The sequence below is a fragment of the Cebus imitator genome, unplaced genomic scaffold, assembly GCF_001604975.1.
Source record: "Cebus imitator isolate Cc_AM_T3 unplaced genomic scaffold, Cebus_imitator-1.0 Scaffold76, whole genome shotgun sequence".
NCBI classification, from domain to species: domain Eukaryota; kingdom Metazoa; phylum Chordata; class Mammalia; order Primates; family Cebidae; genus Cebus; species Cebus imitator.
The window spans coordinates 6,509,152-6,529,555 of NW_016107391.1; the positions used below are offsets into that span (position 1 = coordinate 6,509,152).

Here is a 20,404-nt window from a genome sequence, read left to right on the forward strand (position 1 = left end):
CAGCACTTGCTGCCTGGGGGACACTCAGCTTCCTCTTGGGAATAAGGAATTCATCTGGCTCTAGAGTTCTTGGTCTTTAGAGCTGCATCTTCCCTGAAGAAATGACTCTCCCCCATGTGGCTATGGCTACTTGGTTTCTTCTTAACACAGTGGCACAGCCCAGGCCTGGCATGCAGCAGATTCTTCAAAAGTATTTGCCTAGTGAGCAAACAAAGGTAGCAGCCATTGGAGCCCTGCTTGGGCTTGTCAGACTTCATCCCCCTTTGAGGGTCCAAACAAGCTCCTCTCCTCCAGAAGGCCTTTCCAAACTCAGGTGTCAACTATGTCATCCATCCAGGACACCACTGAACCCCAAATCACTGCTTTCCCTTCTCAAAAATCTCCCAATGCAAGTCAGTCTTTTATGATCCTCTCTTTGGGCTTGTCTTGTTTCCTCAGGGAAATCCTGAGCCGCTGGAAGGCAGGGCCCAGGCCTTCTCTTTCTCTAGTGTCCTTCCATGGTTTTGAGCTCAGCATGATATGGACATATCATAGGAGCCCCATGACCCCATTTTGATTGGTCATTGGCCAGGACTTCCACTCCCTGGGCCACAGCTCAGAGGGTATTTCGCCCTTCCCTCCTGAATGGTTTCTCCTAGGTGATTTGGAAGAGATGCCTGTTATTTACACTTGGCAGGGTACACTGGGTCGCAGGACGGACCTCGTGCCAGCATCGTCTCCTTGGTGGTTAACAGAAGTGTCCACCACATCCCTCACGAGGAGGCAGCATAGCCCACAGGCCAAGCATACACAGCACCCCATATCACCTACTCAAGGCTAGAATGGGATCTGCCTTCTTACCTTATGTTTGGAGAGCAAATAGGACTGGTGACAGATAGAGCCACGGGCAAGGTACCCCCACAGCACAGCAACAGAAATGGAAAAATCACTTGGCCTTGCCCAATTCTAACTTAGTCTCTGAAAATAGCTCAAACTCTGGGAAAAATGCACGTACCTTCCCTGATACCGAGAGAATTCGGAAATTACGCGAGGAATATGTTAGCCATTTGTCAATATAGGACTTTAATTAAGTTTTTAAAAATTTTTAAAGCTCACAGTGTTTATGCAGATTTTAAAACTAAGCAAACAAGATATTTGCCACATCACTGAGGCAAGAAGAGGAAAGGAAAATCAGTCTCTCTCTCCGTTTGATTAAAAATCTGAATCCAGAAAAATTAGTTTTCATTGCCAATTCTCAACTTTGTACCACGAGAGTGGACTTGTTTGGTTCAGATGAGACACTATTAGATCATCCTCACAGCTACATGTCTACTGCAGTCTGCTTGGGCTGCCACAATAAAATGTGTGTCTTAAACAACAGAAATGTGTTTTCTGACAGTTATGGAGGCTGGAAGTTCAAAATCAAGAGATGGCATGGTTCTGGAGAGGGCTCTCTTCCTGCCTTATAGGGGACTGCCTTCTTGCTGTGCACTCACATGGACTTTTCTGGCATATGCACTGAGAGTCAGGGCAGAGGGAGATCTTCCTCTTTTTATAAGGCCACCAACCCTATTGAATTAGGACCCTATCCTTATGACCTCAGTTACCTTAGTTACCTCCTGAAAGCTCTATCTCCAAATACAGTTACTTTGGGGGTTAGAGCTTCAATATATGAGTGAGGCAGGGGGCACAATTCCTTCCTAGCACTGTCTGTGATGAGTTTCACTATGCCTCAAGTACACAGTTCTTCCAGCCCAGGCACCTTTCTCATGGGCGTTGTGTCTGTGAGTAAACTGTACAGCCCATTTTCTTAAAAGAAATCTATAAAAATAATTTCCATCCACAGTCTGTCGTCTTCCCCTTGCGCAGATCAGCTGTCCCGCCCCCCTACTTGCCATCATTATTAAACTGCAGAGATAATTGCCCGTCTTAGGGCTGCAGTCCTCCTACATAACCTGAAGCCATTGCCATTTGTCACAGCGGATCATTTCTTGAACTCTGACAGCCAGCCCTGGAAGCAGGAAGAATGCTCATTTTCCTCACCCTGCTGGAGCTTCAGAAAAAACTCAGCTCAAAATAGATGCTATTGAAGCAGGAGACACATGAGGAGGTACACAGCCTATCAATACCTCAACACCGGCCTCTCCTCGCCCTCCAGTCCTACTGACGGAGGCGTGAGAGCCACTGCTGGAGGCTTTGTAATCCAAAGCCATTAAGTATTCATGGGGCTGGCACCCACAAATAGAAAATGAATTGGATTGCTCCCTTTCAAATTAGTATAATGACATTATCTGGGAAATGATGATTTAAAAAATAGTTCAAAACATGGGTTTGAATGTTCTTCCTACCATTCTGCCCAGGCTGTTCTCTATTTTTTACAATAGAGAAAATCCTCTATACTTCACAATCAATCCCTGAGCACTCTGAAGTTTACCTTCTAGGTATTTTTTGACTTTTCCTCTCTTTGACATTCCATCTACCCCTTCTCAATTTCCAGGCTACCACTCCTGCTCCCACCTGGGTAAACACATCTGCCTCCTAACGGGTCACTGTGTCTCCAGGTTCCCTTCTCTAATCCATCCTCCACACAGAAGCCTGAGTCAGCCTTCTAAGACAGCAACGTTCCTTGCATTGTTCCTGCAGGAAACCTTTTGGTAGCTCCCCATGTCCCTCAAGACAAAGCCTATGCATTGTAGTATGACTGACAGAGCCTCCTATGATCCGGTCATCCTGTTAACTCATGATGTTGCGAAGGATCAGGCCTCCAGAGGATGCTGCAAGACAGTCAAGCCACGTGTGTTGTCACACTGAAGTTAGCTTTACACATCTCTTTCATCCTCATCCTCAGGAGGCCAACAACCACATAGGTAGAGGGGCTCTGAAGAAACACAACATGGAGGCACTTGCTTGTCTCTAAGCAGGAGGTATCTAAATCATATGCTGAGGGCTGACATTGGCTCAGAGACCTCCCCCTCCCCTGGGATGGACTTCAAAAGCAGCAGTGTTTTAGATAAAGACCAAAAATATTCCACAGGAAGTTACACCCATTGAAATTTACACTAAAGGTGGGATTGAGAAACTCTTTAAATCATGTGGCTGTCCTCCACACAGGGATAAACTGCAAAGCAACCTCATCGAACAGCATTTTAAATCAATCATCCTCAAAGCAGATTCTCCTCTCTGGAGGAGCCCTGTTCCATTCATCCGCAATTGCAGTTGTCATTTTGCACAACATGAGAATGACTTTGACAGTTATGCTGATCCGGAGAGAGGAAAGGGGACAAGTCAAGCAGGGCAGATTAGTTCTGGAAAATTAGGCATTTGCTGGGTCACCCTGGGGCTTTCAGCTTTGAGTTTGCCCTCTCAGAGCATTAAGTAGGCCTGAAACATTTCTAAAATGAGAACTATTATAGTGCCAGTTGCACAGAGCAATTCTTGAGCTGCCAAACAGATGGGAGCCGTGTGGAGATCAAAGGCTGCCAATATCCCAAAGGCACAAGCTATGGCTCCACCTCCATATTTTGGACACAAAAGTTGGAGCATAACCTGGGCACTCCGAGCCCACTTCCCAAGAAACACATCAGTCCATTGAAGGAATCCCACCATGAGGAACACAGAGCCAATCAACATTTTGAATGAGGAAGCCCCTCTTGCAGACTATTTCCCTTTCTTACTTTCCATTCTCCAAACCATGCCCAAAATGCTACCTGAAGAACCCCACGCTCAGCACGGCTGACCTTTGATCATCATAAAGCTACCCACAACACTGTCTATTTCTCCAAAGGACAAACCTGCATGCCTCTAAATGGAGGCTTTCCGCTGGAAGTTCAGGGTTGATGCAGGAAGAGAAGGACTCAAAGGCTCTGGCATATTCCCTGCCTTCTATCTGATACAACAGTGTAGAGATGACGCTGCCAGCTTCAGACCACGCCCAGGTCCAGAAGCGTTATTGCTAAGTATCTGGGATGTGCTCATTAGAATAGTACTCAGCCTAAGGCCGGGCACAGTGGCTCATACCTGTAATCCCAGCCCTTTGGGAGGCCAAGGCAGGCAGATCACTTGAGGTCAGAAGATCAAGACCATCCTGGCCAATGTGATGAAACCCCATCTCTAATAAAAATACAAAAATTAGCTGGCTTAGTGGCAAGCATCTGTAATCCCAGCTACTCAGGAGGCTGAGGTAGGAGAATCACTTGAACCTGGGAGGCGAAGGTTGCAGTGAGCCAAGATCATTCCACTGCACCCCAGCCTGGGAAGACAGAGCATGACATCTCAAAAAAAAAAAAAAAAAAAAAAAAGTGCCCAGTGTAACAGTCTTTCCCTGCTCTCACCTCTTATCCTTCCACCCTGACCACTAGAAGAAAGAGGAATGTTTAGTTTCTAAAATTCCATCCATTGGCTTTATCCCGAGGTCCCTCTCCCTGGATGCTCAAGTCAAGGCTCTGCCTATTTTTGCTGGAGTCTGGGTTTCCTCATCCCCATGAGAACGAGCATAGCTATGGCAGTTTTCTCCAAACTCTCCTCATGGTGCTGAGTGCTTATGTCTCAAAGCTAAGGAAGAGATTTTTCTTAGAAAAAGCAGCAGAAGAAGCCTTTCAAGGAGGCCTCCTGGGATTACAGCAGAGGCAGAAAGAAGCCAGCCAAGCCCATGTGTCTAAGAGAGTTTGCTGAGCCCAGGGGTACCCTCCAGCACATACAGGTTCCACATCAGCAGAAAGAAAACTATGACCTGCCTCCCCAGAACTCTCAGTGACCTCCGTTATTCTAGCTAAGCCATCCATTTCTTGGCATATGCATGCTCCCTTCCTAAGCTGTGGGTAAGAACAAATCCTCCTTGTGGAGGTGAAGAGGATCATCCACTGGGTTCCCGGCAGGTGCACGAGGATGGTCTGATCAGATCATGAGTGTCTGAGGTCTTGTGGCAGGTACCTGTGGCAGTCACTGCTGATGCCTTGCCCATTCCTCCTTGACTCATCATTCTCATGTCAACCCTATGGCTTCCAACTGTTTTCAGCAGGCTCCTGATAGTCTCTGCCCTAGGGTTTTCTCTGGCCAGCGGGCCCACTCAAATCATGTGCAGAGCAGGCCAGAAGTGCTGAGGAGTTAACACCCCCCACCAATGAGAGCAACCCTCCACCCATGATGGATAGGGAGTTGAAAGATCAATGCCTCAGATCCCTCACCCCTTGGTTGCGATAACTCTGATCACATTTCACAATCTCCCAGAGCTCTTGGGCCTGATGAATCCTCAGGTGCCCACAGCACCAGCCTGCTAGCTAACACACTTTTTATTGACTTCTTTCCCTTTCGTCTCTTACTTCCTCACTCCACATTCCACCCCCACCTCCCAGGGTCTCTTGGGATTAGAGGCCAGGTCTCTGTGCTTCAAAGCCCAAGATCATTTATAACACCAGGCTGACAACCACCCCCAACCCCCGTGTATCCAGCTGCCCCTCAGAGGCAGCCCCCAAAGTTGGGCACTGTAGGGTCCTGTGCTCAGAGCCCATACTGACCTGGGAGGCCACAGCTTAGCCACGAATGCTGCATTCCTGGCATTCCATGCCTGTTTTCTGCATTCAGATCCCAACCCAGGTGTTTGGCTATACATCCAACATCTAGCAGGGTTTTTTTTTTTTTTCCTTCTTTCTTTCTTTAAGCTGGACTGCTTAAAAAGAAAAAGAAAAAAAAGTAAAGGGCTATAATGGTGGAGATTCTGGCACTGGATGACCCTTCAGGGCCATTCCAACCCTGAATTTCTGTGAAATGATCCACAGCAGCCCAAGGCAAAATTGGATCTATAATGAAGTTTCTCCCCCTTAAAAAGTCACAGTTTAATGGCTATTCTAATTGTTGGGGGATTTATGAAAAGAGACCGCAGCCTAATTCTGGAAATTAACCTAGCACCAGCTGCAGCTTCCTGGCCCCAGTGCTGTGGACATATATCCTTGTCTTCACACATATGCTCATCTGGACATGGGGTGGTCTCGGGGGGCTGAGGCATGCAAGATGAAATCCCACAAATCTCCATTATTAAATCCATGATATATTTCAAATCCCACCCTCCATCTTGGTAATGACGCCTCTGACATCCCTCCAAAGCAGGAGGGAGGGAGGACAGGTGGGAACAAAAGAAGGAGAGAGGTTCCCCTTCTGTTTGTCCCATATCTACCATCTCTGATCTGTCATATTCCTGGGTGCAGTGAAGGCATTTCCATCCTCTGAGACAGGTCACGCAGAGACAGGGACTGCTAAAGAGACTGCCACCCATTGACTGATATAAATCTGCCCAATGTCACTGCCCTTTGGTCCCATATTCTCAGGCTGCCTTACACTAAACCAGATCCACTGGGACAATCTCTCCAGAAGACCTCTGGGACCCAAACTTGATCTTACCCCTCTTCTGTTCTTTTCTCCTCCAACAACTTACCTTTTCCCCTCTCCATAAGCAGATATATGGAAAGTCCCTTAAATCCCAAGTAGAGTCCATCAGAAAATAACCCAGCCTTAGACAGGGACCTTCGAGATAGTCTGTGTTTGTCTAAAACCTCTGAAGGGTTCTCCCCAGGCTCCTTGGGGTATGGATTGACCTCCTTCTGTAGTTACAGTACCTCCATGAAAAGGTTTTGGAAGTCTTTACTAAGACACAGATGGGCAATTGGGAAATTTGCAGTTATGCAGAGAAATTAGGAATCTTAAGACTCCACCTCTAACCCCAGAATGTCTTTCATGAGTAACATCCCCACAATCACCTCCCCAGATCCTACTCATCCTTCAAAACCCAGCCAAATGCCACCTTCTCCAGAAGAGAAGCCTAATTCCCTTTCCACACTTCCCTGAGCCACCCTCCTCAGGTGGTGCCTCACATCACCCTCACTTGTGTGCGTGCCTCAGCAATCTCAGTGGGCATGGGGTTCACGGTGGACAGGGCCTATGTCTCTCATCTCAGGCCCCAGTCCCCACTCCCAACAGTGCTTAGAGTCTTTCTGCTGAGAGGAGTTGCTCCACAAATGTTAAAGGAGGGAGGTGGGTAAAGGAATAACTTTCAGGTCCCACCATGACAGGAGTGACCATGGGAGGGCATTCAATGATGCCCTTGCCTCCTGACATGAACACTAAAATATGCTGTATATGTACAATGCAGTAATAATAAGACTGGGTGCCTATATCACCACCAGCTCACTGCAGCAAATGACTCCGCAACAAAATGGAGATGGGAGGGAAAGAAAGGAAGGGTGATGAGTAGGAGGGAAGGAGAGTCCTTGTACCAGTCAGGGCCCAGTCAAAAAACCATTAAGTACCTTCATAGAAGGGTTTTAAGACAAAGTACAAGTTCCAGAGTATTGGAAGAGCAGAAAGACCACACAGGGAGACACGGGGCCAGCCAGAGCTCAGCACTAGCGGGAATATGCTACCACTTCTAAGACAGTAGGTCAAAGGAAAGAGGTGGCATGACTAGAGCCCAGGAGGCAACCACAGTCATGACCTGGGCCCACAAAGAGACTGAGAGAGGCCGTCCATGGATAACAGAGCCACAGTGGGGATGTAGCCATTGTCCTAGACACCGCCCCAAACAGACATGGGGAAAAATGCCCTGGCTTCTTCCTTCTTCCCACCTCCATTCTCCCATTGGTGCCTCCATTGGCCCAACATAGCCAGAAGCCAAAGGCAAGGGGGCCTGAGAAATGTAGCTTGAGCAGTCAACCACCCCATGGAGCACACAGAGCAGGGGCTGACATGGGTCTGAGACCAGCAGTCCAAGGACCAACACTCTGCTTTCATTTCTCCCATAGTAAGCACTTTCCTCCCTCTGCAAGATCCTGGGTTCTCCTTTTTTCACGGATGGGCTCCTTTCTCCCTAGGCTTCTCCCACCTCCTATGCTGGGCCAGGCCATAAGTGGGACTACTTCTATAGGTCTGTTGCCAGAAGGTAACCAGCAGGCCCAGGTGGGTGGCCAGCTGGACCCTGGATGGTCAGTCCCTGATCGAGGAGCACCAGAAGGTCTGGTCTGGCCAATCTGGGATTGACGGCAGTGTGGGCAAAAATCACCCAAACTCAGCAATAGGCCCAGGGAAATTCGGAACTCCCAGCTCTCACACCCCATCCCCCACATTCCAATGGGCCCATAAAGTCAGCTTTCTCAGGGTCATATAGTTGACCTGAACTCTCAGAACTTGTTTGGAGGCATAGATCTGGGCATTACCCTCCAATTCATTCTGAAGAGAAGCACCAAAGTGGTTTTGCCCACATTAGAGAGGAATTAGGAAGGCTGCTTTGCAGAAACATGCACACACATGCACACACACACACACACACACACACTTATGTACACACATGCATGCTAGAATTCTCCGGATATTTCCCCAAAGCTCTCCTTAAAATGGATTCCTTTTTTTCCCCTGGATAAGCCAAGGTTTTGGCTTGAAGGCCCAATGTTCTAACGTTAAAAAGCCACTCTTCACCAGAAACACACTTTAAAACCTGGGAGCCAGTAATGCTGGGAACAATTGACTCTGACATTTAAGCAGAGCTCACGCATCCATGGATGTTTACAGGATGACATGGAAGAAATTCCACTTTGCAGAAAAACAGCTGGGTGTGGAAAAGCACTGTTTATACTTGAGCATCTGCCTCAGGAATTTGACACTTTAAATAAGCTCATTGCCACCCACCTTGTCCAAAGGTTCATCAGAGAGTGGAAAAGGGCTGGTGAGGGCAGGCAGGACTGGCCAGGCAGACTCAGGGCCCTGGCATCCCAGCCTCGCCATCCTGAGTTGGCCTAGCCCCACCATTATCCTAACCCATTGTCCTGAGGTTTGCTCCATCAGGTTCAGCCTGGGTTTTAGGGCCTACCATTGACTTTTGGAGAGCACAAGGGATGCCAAAACACAGGAGATGGGGCAGTGGTGGCCACTCAGCTCATCTAAAGGAATTCTTTCTTGGGGCCTGGAGATACCTACGGGAGAGAGTTACTGAACTGGCTACGCTCCCAGAACGTGCCCACTCCTGCCCCTCACCAGGATGTGAAGGCTGACGCAGTGGGACTCTGAGGGTCTCCTTCCTGGTGGTTGTCACAGCCAATACTAGAGAAGAGAGTCTAGGGAGGTTTGTCTCCTGCATTCTTGCTTGTCCTATCAATGACCTCCTTCCCCCTGTTCTACCTGGGGGCACCCCTGAAGGCCTTAAAAACACCCAGAACTCCCAGATACCACAAGCCTGCCATGAGGGATCTTGGGAGCAGATGCATACCAACAAGGAACTAAACCTTAAGCCCCAGAGCTAACACCTGAGTGAGACTGCAGAAGCGGGCAATCCAAGTTGGGTTTTGCCAATCCATGTCCCACATCTCAGAGAGCTGGAGGGCCACGTCATGTCCCACAGAGTCTGTGGGAGTGCAGCCATCTAGGTGTGGATGAAAAGGACCCTGACCAAGAGCTCTAGAAACAAGTCTGCCTCCAGTGAACTTGTCTAGTGAGGAACTGTGACCTCCTCCAGTCCCAAGGAGGGACTGCCCATATTGCCAGCCACATCTCTGCTGTCCCTACCCCACCACTCCATGCCCCTCCTTCATCTGCTCTAAAGGCTCCTCCACCTTCACAGCACACAGCAGGGGCACTGTTGTGCTGTGGGGCCTCTGTGCCTGCACCCATGCCTTTCCTCCTCCTGCAGGGCTCTTCCCCACCCAGAAAACCCTTCCCTTCAGGGACCAGGTTAACTGTCACTTCTGGGAGGCCTTTCCTCATCTCATCCTCACCTACCAGGGCCACACCCTTCCCCAAATCAGGGAAACCCCTCCTTCTTCTGATCACCATGGCTGCTATCGCCCTTGTCTTGAATAAAAGACAGTGAGGACCTCTGAGCACATGGCTCATCTCTCCTGTGGACAGAGAGCCCCACAAGGACAGGAATCAGAATGCCAGTCCCAGGCCTGGCACAGTGATATTCCACAACTCAGTTCATATAAAGAGAAGGAAACCACATCACTTCATTGTATTAGCAATGCTTTGTCACCTGACTGGGATGGACAGCGTTCCACAAATCTGACCTGTTGGCCACAGACATGAAAACAATCTTCTCCATCATCTGATTCAGCCAAGAAAACGCCAAGCCAGCTGCACCAGCCAAAAACAATCACTGTCTTTTCCATGTATCTACAGACTCAAACACGCTTCAAATAAGCATCGACTTTTGATAAAGCTCCTCTGGGTTTGAACTAATTTAAGGGGTTCCCCACCTTGCTACTACTCATTTAAAATGACACATAAAAACAGACAAATCATCAAGGCATATTCACTTTACAAAAGGCGGGCAAAGAATCCCAGTTTCCCTGGAACAGCATTTGCCAAACAGTCATTTTCACACCATTGCTGCAATTTTTTCTGACTTCATCTATTTACCATCTACACTATTATTTATTTTATATTTCTCTTCCATATTAACATGAAAATGACTTTTACTTAAACTTAGTTACTCATTTAATGCATTTTCTTTTTCTTAACAGCCACTAAAACAAACACAAAACAATTGACATTTCTAAAAGTCTGTTGAGAAACTAAAATCTTTTTGCCTCTCCACTGGGTCCTGCGTGTCCCACTTGCGGGTGGCCCCAGTTTGCCCTGCCAGCCTCTAGATGCGCTGGGATGGAATATCAACACTCCGCCCCACCCCATCACTGCACTGCGGTTCCTAGGTTCTCAGGACGTTTCATCCACCCTGCCCGGCAACTCTCGAGCACGCAGCTAAGGAGATGACAGTGAGCAGAAGCTGCAAACACTGGAAGGCAGAAGACAGAAAGGCAAAGCCAAGCTTTGCGCTCATTTCAGGGAACAGCCACACCCACCCCGGCTCCCACCCGCATGCTTTCCATCCCCAGAGCCGCTCCTGCCGACAAGAGAAGCAGCACAGGGAGCCCTTTCTCACAGAGATCCAAGAGCTGTAAGGTCTGGGAAGGTGAGGCTGGAGAGCCTTCCCATTCTTCATGGGTTGCCTCCGGGGACAGAGGCCATACCAACAGCAACAGCAATGATAACGACGGCGACAACCTGTGTTCCCGGAAGTCTTGCTGCACAGGTGTCAGGCACATTTTGTATGGCACCTGGCACCACACACCGTTAAGTAACAGCTAACCTTCTTCTGCAAGGTTAGGGAAAACAGAAAGACCACAATAATCATAAATGTGATTTCCTGGGTGCCTCCTCTGTGTAAGGCTGGGATAAACACTTGCATACATTTGCTTATTTAAGTCTCACATGGCCCCTTAAGGTACTATTACCAGTGGGGAACCTATTTTTTTTTTTTTTTTTTTTTTTGATGTGTGTTTTTTTTTTTTTTTTTTTTTTTTTTTTTTTTTTGAGATGGAGTTTTGCTCTTGTTACCCAGGCTGGAGTGCAATGGCGCAATCTTGGCTCACCACAACCTCCGCCTCCTGGGTTCAAGCAATTCTTCTGCCTCAGCCTCCCGAGTAACTGGGACTACAGGCACGCACCACCATGCCCAGCTAATTTTTTGTATTTTTAGTACTGACGGGGTTTCACCATGTTGACCAGAATGGTCTCGATCTCTTGACCTCATGATCCACCCGCCTTGGCCTCCCAAAGTGCTGGGATTATATGCATGAGTCACCGCGCCTGGCCGGGGAACCTGTTTATAGAAGGGGGTCCTGGGGCTCAGACTACTGAAGTGAAGGAACAAACCTGAGGTCAGGTGGCACCTTCATGTTTGAACAGCAGGAGTTGTCTATACCCAGTTTATATGGCTCCAACACCTGTGAGCCTTCCACTGCTTTTCCAAACCTGCCTGAGGCTAACCTTCCCCAGACATGTTGGTATCCTCAGGAAGATGCTATCATCCATTTGGGATGGCCAAGAGCCTTGAGCACCGTGCCAGTGGGGAAACACTGTCTTCAGAATTTCCCACCAGCTGTCTTGGCCAGCAAGCAACCAGGATCCTGCAGCTAGGTGAGGCACTGAAATGGGGAGTTAAGGGGAGACAAAGCTTAGCCAGGTAATTGTATCAGCAACCTCAGGGCTTCCCAAGAGCAAACTCTTATTACTAAAAGTCTTATACTAAAGTCTTTATACTAAAAGTCTTCCTTTCAAAGCAACAAACCAAGAAGGGCTGTCCAAGCGCCATCTACCTTTGCTGGAGCAGCATGTTTATAGGTAGCTAGTACAATGGAGCAGGGCCTTAGCACGCAGGTTTCATTTGCACCCAGTCCGGGGAGTCTGCAGTGAAGGGTGACTCAGAAGGGGTTTCAGCTGCTCTGAGAAGCTCTGGTGCCCTGCAAGCCCCCACATATTCAGCCCTCATCCTGCCCATCCATCCTCATGGCCCCTGCTCCTCATATGATCAGATTCTAATGTAGCCATTCAGCTTCACTGATCTTTCTATTGAATCCAGAAACACAGTCTTTCTTTATTACCATGTTAAGGTAATATTTATTACAGAATCTCTTGGCCAGTTTTGTCTGTTTTATTATCTTTTAATTAACATTTCATCATTAAAAATGTAATACATGTACATCACACAAAGTTGGAAAATAAAAAACATATAAAGAACATAAAAATTGCTCAAATCTAATCATCCAGATGTAAATAAAGACCATTAACATATGATATATACTTTTTCTTCTTTCCATCTTTTCTCTATGTCTCTGATTATTTTTAATTAAAAAAAGGAATCTTGCTACATATAGCATGTACCCTGGTGTTTTCACTTAATACGTTATGAATATTTTCTCATGTCATTTAGTGACAGGATTCTTCAAAAACATGATTTCTAATGACCACAGAGTAGTCATCATATGGATGAGCCATGATTTAGTTAACTGTTACCATATTGTTGGACATTTCAGCTGTTTCCAATTTTTTCTATTAAAATAATGCTACAACAAATATCTGCATGTACATAAGTCTATATGTGAATCTCTGAATCTTCTTCAGGATAAATTCATAGAAGATGAATGGCTGGCCCCTAAGTATGCATATTTTTCAGGCTCTTGATACAAAGCATTTCAGCAAGCTGGTTCAAAGTGCCTGTTTCACTGTGTCCTCAGCATTGCTGGATCTTCTCATTCTTCAAGTACTTTTCCTATTGAAATATGAAAAATGATGTATTGTTTTATTGTGCATTTTTTGAATGTTAGTGAAGTCTGGCATTTTTCCATATGCTTATTGCCCTTCTCCTTTCTTCTTTTATGGTTTGATTATTCACATCATTTGCCCTTTTTTCTATCATGCTTTCATATTCTTCTTATTGAACTATACAAGATCTTACATAAACATGAAAGATAATTCATGTTTATGATATTCTTTTATATTATCTTCTGGTTTTAAGAGGGTAATTTTGACATTTATTACTTAATTCACCTGGAATGTATTTTAATGTATAGCATGTGACAGCAGTTCCCACCATTTAATGGGAACTAAGTACCCTACTCTGCACACTGGGGTGGAGCTTGGGAACCTAAATTTTAAGAAGTGCTCCAAGGAATTCTGATGCCTGTGAACACCTTTGAAAAACACTGATATAGTGAAAGAACCTAATTTTTTTTAGTAATGGATTAATTGCCTCAGCATATTTATCAAATGACCCTTCCTTACCAATTGCTGTAAAATGTTGAATAATAAACTACATTCCTATATCCCACTTGGGTCTGTTCTTAAGCTTTATTCTATTCTGTTGATTTGTCTTTCAATTTTTGTGTCAGAACTATTATATTATTATTATTAAGGCCTTGGAATACACATAGCTGGACATAGAAATACCCCTACAACTCCTATTTTTCAAAATTTTCTTGACCATTGTTACCAATTTGTTAATTACCAGATAATCTTTGTAACATTTCTCCCAAAAATCCTTTTAGAATTTTGCTTCATAGCCCCATAAACTGAAAACATAATTTAGAGAAATTAGTATCAAAATGACAGCTAATATCTATTGAGCCGTTTCCATGTAACAGGCACTGCTCTAGGCCCTTTACACATATTAACTCACAAAACCCTTGTAGATGGGAATGTTGAGACCCAGAGATACTTAGCAATTTGATCAAGCTTACACATCCTGTAAGCAGTAAAGCCGGCACTTGGATACAGTTAACTATAGCACTCTTCCTCTTAGCAGCATGCAGCCCCTGTGTCACACACATTCAAAATACACAGTCCTAGAAGGGACTTCAAGATGGCTGACTAGATGCATCTTACACAAAGAGGAACCAAAATAGTATGTAGATAATTGAACTTACAATAGATCATCTAGAAGGAGAAGGAAGTGAGGCAGCCTGCTTAGCTGGGATTGGCTGTGAGTCTGGAGAGGCTCCCTAATGTGGGAAAAGGGTAAGAGAGAGACCTCCAGCAGTCCAGGATTCCCACCACACACCTACAATCCTAGCCATGGGAGAGCTCCTCAACCCTCACAGCCCCAAGTCTGACATACAGAGCCCCCTGAAGACTGCACTGCTCTAGAGAGGGAGCTCACGCTGGGTCTCACATACCTTGGAATCCTAAACAGCTGCAGCATGGTGCCATTTTGAGAGCCTAGCTCCCACTAGACTGTGTCCTGTCCTGCCACTTGACTGAGATGAGAGTCAGGAGGAGCAACAACCCCACTCCCCAAGCAGAGGGGTGGCCATGCATTTTTGCATGCCTAAGGACAAATTCCCCTGCCTGCAATTACCACCTGCAGGCTGCTGCAGGGCTGAAGTATAAGCAAAGATTGCAACCCCCTGTGAAATCTTCCTATCTTGGGTGCCCTCCCCAGTAGCAGGACTACAACACAGACACTGCTCCCTAACCTAAGCATGCTTACAGCTTACAGATCACCCTGCCCCTGACTACTAAAGTCAGCACCCGCATACACCAATGGGAGGGCTGAAGGGAGGTCCACCCAGCCCAGCTCCATCCCCACGACACCCAAGCATACCATCCAGGGGCCTGGGGATTGCCCAGCTCAGCCCACCACCAGTGAAATCTGAGGACTCCTTCTGGGGTCTGAAGTCAGGTCCACTAACCTTACTGCCACCACCATAGTGGGAAGCCACCCACATGCATCACCTTTGGCTCTGGGGACCTACTTGTCCAAACTGTCAGAGCCATACCAACATAAACATGGACTGCTGGGGTCCCAGAAGGTTGTTTGGCCACTGCTACTGCCATTGCTCATACCATTCCTGTTGCCCATGGGCACAAGAACCCACCTACCTGTGCAACCTATTTCTGCTGCCATTTCTGGCACCCAAGCAAGCCACCAGGAGGTCCAAGGAGGGGCCCATCTGGACTAACACCATATCCAGTGAACATCACTTGGGACCCAAGGACAGGCATGCTTAGCCAAATGCTACCACCTCAGGTGCCCAAAGTATGGCCCACTTGGCATCCCAGTCCCCCAAAAAATCTTCACCATAAACTCCACTAGCAACCATACCCTAAGCCACTGAGAAAATCATAGATCCATTGACACTGTTTACAGCTAAGAAATCATACAGAGACTACACTACTGAACACACCCAGAATCAGAGCCAAAGGACCCTACCCAACCAAGAGCATAGATACATCTTCAGGAAACAGTTCTCCCCTATGAAAGCAAATTGAAAACACTGGAAGAAGTAATTGTGACACCGTGACACTATATATGTGCAGATATCAACATAAGGACACAAGAAACACGAAAAAGAAAGGAAACACAATACTGCCAAAGGAAACACAATACTGCCAAAGGAAACACAATACTGCCAAAGGAAACACAATACTGCCAAAGGAACACAATAACTTTCCACCAACAGATCCCAATCAAAAAGAAATTTATGAAATCCCAGATAAAGAATTCAAAATAATGATACTAAAGAAGTTCAGTGAGATACAAGAGAATTCAGAAAAATAATTTAAGATGTAAATGAAAAATTTACCAAAAAGCTAGATATCATAAAAACAGAACCAAATGGAAATTCTGAAACTGAAGAATTCACTAAATGAAATACAAAATGCATATGAAAGCTTTGACAATGGATTAGGTCAAACAGAAGAAAGAATCTCAGAACGTAAAGACAGGCGTTTTGAAAAGGAAACAAAAGAGTTAGAAAACCTGTGAAATAAAACAAAATATGAAAATATCTCAAGTCTAACGAGAGATTTAGTCATTCAAATACAGGCAGTTCATATTTCCCCCAAAATAAACAAAATTCAGAAGGTTTTTAACCATGGCATATTTTAGTGAAACTTGAAAGTCAAAGACAGAGGAAATTCTAAAAACAGCAAAAGAAAGGTATCTAGTTATCTACAAATAAATCCCTATCAGACTAACAGAAGACTTCTCAGAAGAAACTTTACTGGCCAAGAGAGAATAGTATAATATAGTCAAAGTGCTAAAAGAAAGAAATCACCACTCAAGTATACCATACCCAGAAAGATCATTCTTCATAAATGAAGGAGAAAGTAAGTGTTTCCCAGAGAAGCAAATGCTGAGGAAATTCATCATGAGTGGAACAGCTCTACAAGAAATGCTTGAAAGGGTCCTGCATCCAGAGGAGAAAGAACAAGAGCTACCATCATGAAAACATAAAAGCCACTGGTAGAGAAAACACACAAACAAGGAAGAGAAAAAAACTCAAATGTAACCACTATAGAATATCACCAAACCACAATGATAAACAATAAGAGAAAAAGAAAGGAACAAAAGACATACAAAACAACCAGAAATCAATTTTTAAATGACAGGAATAAGCCCTCACATGTCCAAAATAACCTTAAATGTAAACAGATTACCTTTACATTTAAAATATATGGATTGGCTGAAAGATTTAAAAAAACGATTCAACTATTTTCTGCTGCCTAAAAACTCATCTCACCTATAAGGACACACAGACTGAAAATAAGGGAATGGAATAAGATATTCCATGCAATTGGAAACCAAAAGTGAGTAGGAATACCTATGCTTATATCAGATAAAACAGACTTTAAGTCAAAATAGTAAAAACAGACAAAGAAGATCACTGTATTATAAAGGGATTAATTTGGTAAGAGGATAGGATACTGCAATTCTAAATATATATCCACCCAGCACTGGGACACATAGATATTTGAAGCAAATATTACCATATCTAAAAGGAGAGATAGACATGAATACAATAATACTTGGGGACATCAATTCCCACTCTAAACATTAAATACATCATCTAAACAGAAAATTAGCAAAGAAACACTGAATTTAAATTGCATATTAGACCAAATGGAGCTATGAGAAATTTAAAGAACATTTCACCCAACAGTTACAGAATACACATTCTCCTTATCAGCACACAAAACATTCTAAATAATAAATCATACATTAGTGCACAAAACAAGTCTCAAAAACTTTTTTTAAAATCAAAATCATATCAACTATCTTTACAGAGAAAATCAAAAAAAATTGTTGAAATGAAAGTCAAAACACAACACACTAAAACCTACAGGATATATCAAAACCGGCTAAAATGGAAGTTTACAGCAATAAACAAGTATCTCAAAAAAGTAGAAAGATTTCAAAAAATCTAATGATAAACCTCAAGGAATCAAAAACAAAAACCAACCCCAAAATTAGTAGAGGGAAAGAAATAATAAAGATAAGAGCAGAACTAAACAAAATAGAGATTAAAAAAACACAAAGAATAAATGAAATAAAAAGTCATTTTCTTAAAAAAATAAACAAAATTGATATACCACTTGCTACAGTAACCTAGAAGAAAAGAGAATGACCCAATAAACAAAATCAGAAAAAAGGAGACATTAAAACTGTTATCACAGAAATACAAAAGATCATCAGAGAATATTATGAACAACTATACATTGACAAACTAGAATACCTAGAGGATATGGATAAATTCCTTGACATATACAGCCTACCAAGATTGAATCTGAAAGAAATAGAAAACCTGAACAGACCAATAATAAATAATGAGATTCAATCAGTAATAAAAAGTCTCTCAGCAAAGAATAGTTTAGGATTGGATGGCTTTGCTGATTAATTCTACCAAACTTTCAAAGAAGAAGTAACACCAATTATCCTCTAACTATTCCAAAAAATTAAAAAGAGGAATTCTTTCCAACTCATTCTATGAGGCCAACATTACCCTGATACCAAAACCAGATAAGGACACAACAAAAAATAAACTACAGCCATATCCCTGACGGATGTAGAAATAAAATTTATTAACAAAATACTAGCAAACCGAATCCAACAGCACATAAAAAAGTAATATACATTGTATGAGTTTGTTTTCCCACAAATCCAAACCATATCATTCCACCCTGACCCCTCCCAAATCTCATGTTCTCCCCACATTGCAAAATACAAGAATCCCTTTCAACAGTTCCCCAAGTCTTGACTCATTTCAACATTAACTCATAAGTCCACAGTCCAAAGTCTCTTCTGAGACAAGGCAAGTCTCTTCTGCCTATGAGCCTGTAAAATTAAAAACAAATTAGTTACTTCCAAGATACAATGGGAGTACAGGCATTGGGTAACTACTCCCATTCCAAAAGGGAGAAATCAGCAAAAAGAAAGGGGCTAGAGACCTCATGCAAGTTTGAAACCCACCAGGGAAATCATTGAATCTTAGAGCTCCAAAATAATCTCCTTTGACTCCATGTCTCATATCCAGGCTACACAGATGCATGGGGTATGTTCCCAAGGCCTTGGGCAGCTCTGTTTCTGTGGCTCTGCAGGGCTCAGCCACCATGGCTGCTCTCAAGGGCTGTCATTGAGTGTCTGCAGCTTTTCCAGATGCATGGTACAAGCTGTCAGTGTGGCTACCATTCTTGGGTCTGGAGGGTGGTCGAACTCCTTTCACAGCCCCACTAGACAGTGCTCCAGTGGAGACTCTGTGTGAGAGCTCCAACCCCACATTTCCCCTCTGCATTGCCTTAGTAGAGGTTCCCCATGAGGGCTCTGCCCCTTCAACAGACTTCTGCCTAGACATCTAGGCCTTTCCATACATCTTCTGAAATCTCCACAGAGGGTCCCAAGCCCCAACTCTTGCACTCTGTACACCCACAGGGTTAATATCAAGTGGAAGCATCCAAGGCTTATGGCTTGCACCTACTGAAGCAGCAGCCCAAGTATCTGGGCCCCTTTGAGCCATGGCTAAAGCTAGAGCAGCTGGGATGCAGGGAGTAGTGTCCCAACACTGCACATGGCAGCAGGGCCCTGTGGCTGGCCCGTAAAACCATTCTTCCCTCCTAAGCCTCTTGGCCTATGATGGGAGGGTCTGCCTCAAAGGTCTCTGAAATGCCTTCAGTGACTTTTTCCCATTGTCTTGGTTGCTAATACTTGCCTTCCTTTCAGTTATGCAAATTTCTGAAGCTGGTTTGAATTCCTCCTCAGCAATGGGTTTTACTTCTCTACCACATGGCCAGGCTGCAAATTTTCCAAAAATTTTACCCTCTGCTTCCCTTTTAAATATAAGTTCTGGTTTAAGGTCATTTCTTTGCTCATGCATGTGAGAATATGCTATTAGAATCATCCAGGCCATATCTTGAATGCTTTGCTGCTTAGAAATTTCTTACATCAGATACCCTAAATCATCATTCTCAAGTTGAAGTTCCACAGATTCCTAGAGCAGGGGCACAATGCTGCCAAGTTCTTTGCTAACACATAACAAAAGTGACCTTTGCGCCAGTTCCTATTAAGTTCCTCACCTCCAGCTGAGACCTAATCAGCCTGGTGTTCGCTGTCCATATTACTATCAGCATTTTGTTCACAACTATCCAACAAGTCTCTGGGAAGTTCCAAACTTTCCCTCATCTTCCTACTTTCTTCTGAGCCCTCCAAACTGTTCCAACCTCTGCCCATTACCCAGTTCCAAAGTTGCTTCCACATTTTCAAACATCTTTATAGCAATGCCCTACTTCTCAGTACCAACTTTCTACATTAGTTTGTTCTCACACTGCCATAAAGAAAAATCCAAGACTGGGTAATTTATAAAGAAAAGATGTTTAATTGACTCACAGCTCTTCAGGCTGCACAGGAAGCATGGCTTGGGAGGTGTCAAGCAACTTATAATGATGGCAGAGGGTGAAGAGAAAGCAGGCACATCTTAAATGACTGGAGCAGGAAGAAGAAAGAGAAGGTGGCGGTGCTACACACTTTTAAACAACCAGATCTCATGAGAACTCACTATCACGAGAACAGAAAGAGTGAAATCTGCCCCCATGTTCCAATCACCTCATTCCAAAGCCCTATTCCAACACTGGGGATTACAATTTGACATGAGATTTGGGCAGGGGCACAAATCTAAACCATATCAACCATGATCAAGTGGGATTTATCCCAGGGATTCAAGGATGGTTCAATATACACGAATCAAACATGTGGTAAATCACATCAACAGAATAAAAGGGAGGAAAAACTGTGATCACCTCAACAGGTGAAGCAAAAGCATTTAATAAAATTCAACAT

General features: G+C 44.6%; 1 protein-coding gene across 1 annotated transcript in view; it reads right to left on the reverse strand.

Annotated features, from left to right (window-relative positions):
* Positions 1-20,404, reverse strand: part of SLC25A48 (solute carrier family 25 member 48) — a 248,703-nt gene that overhangs the window by 194,356 nt on the left and 33,943 nt on the right. The window contains exons 2-3 of the mRNA XM_037739907.1: positions 5,493-5,644; positions 11-198 (exon numbers count right to left, since the gene is read on the reverse strand). The gene's annotated coding sequence lies outside the window, so the exon portion shown is untranslated. The remainder of the gene's footprint in view (positions 1-10; positions 199-5,492; positions 5,645-20,404) is intronic.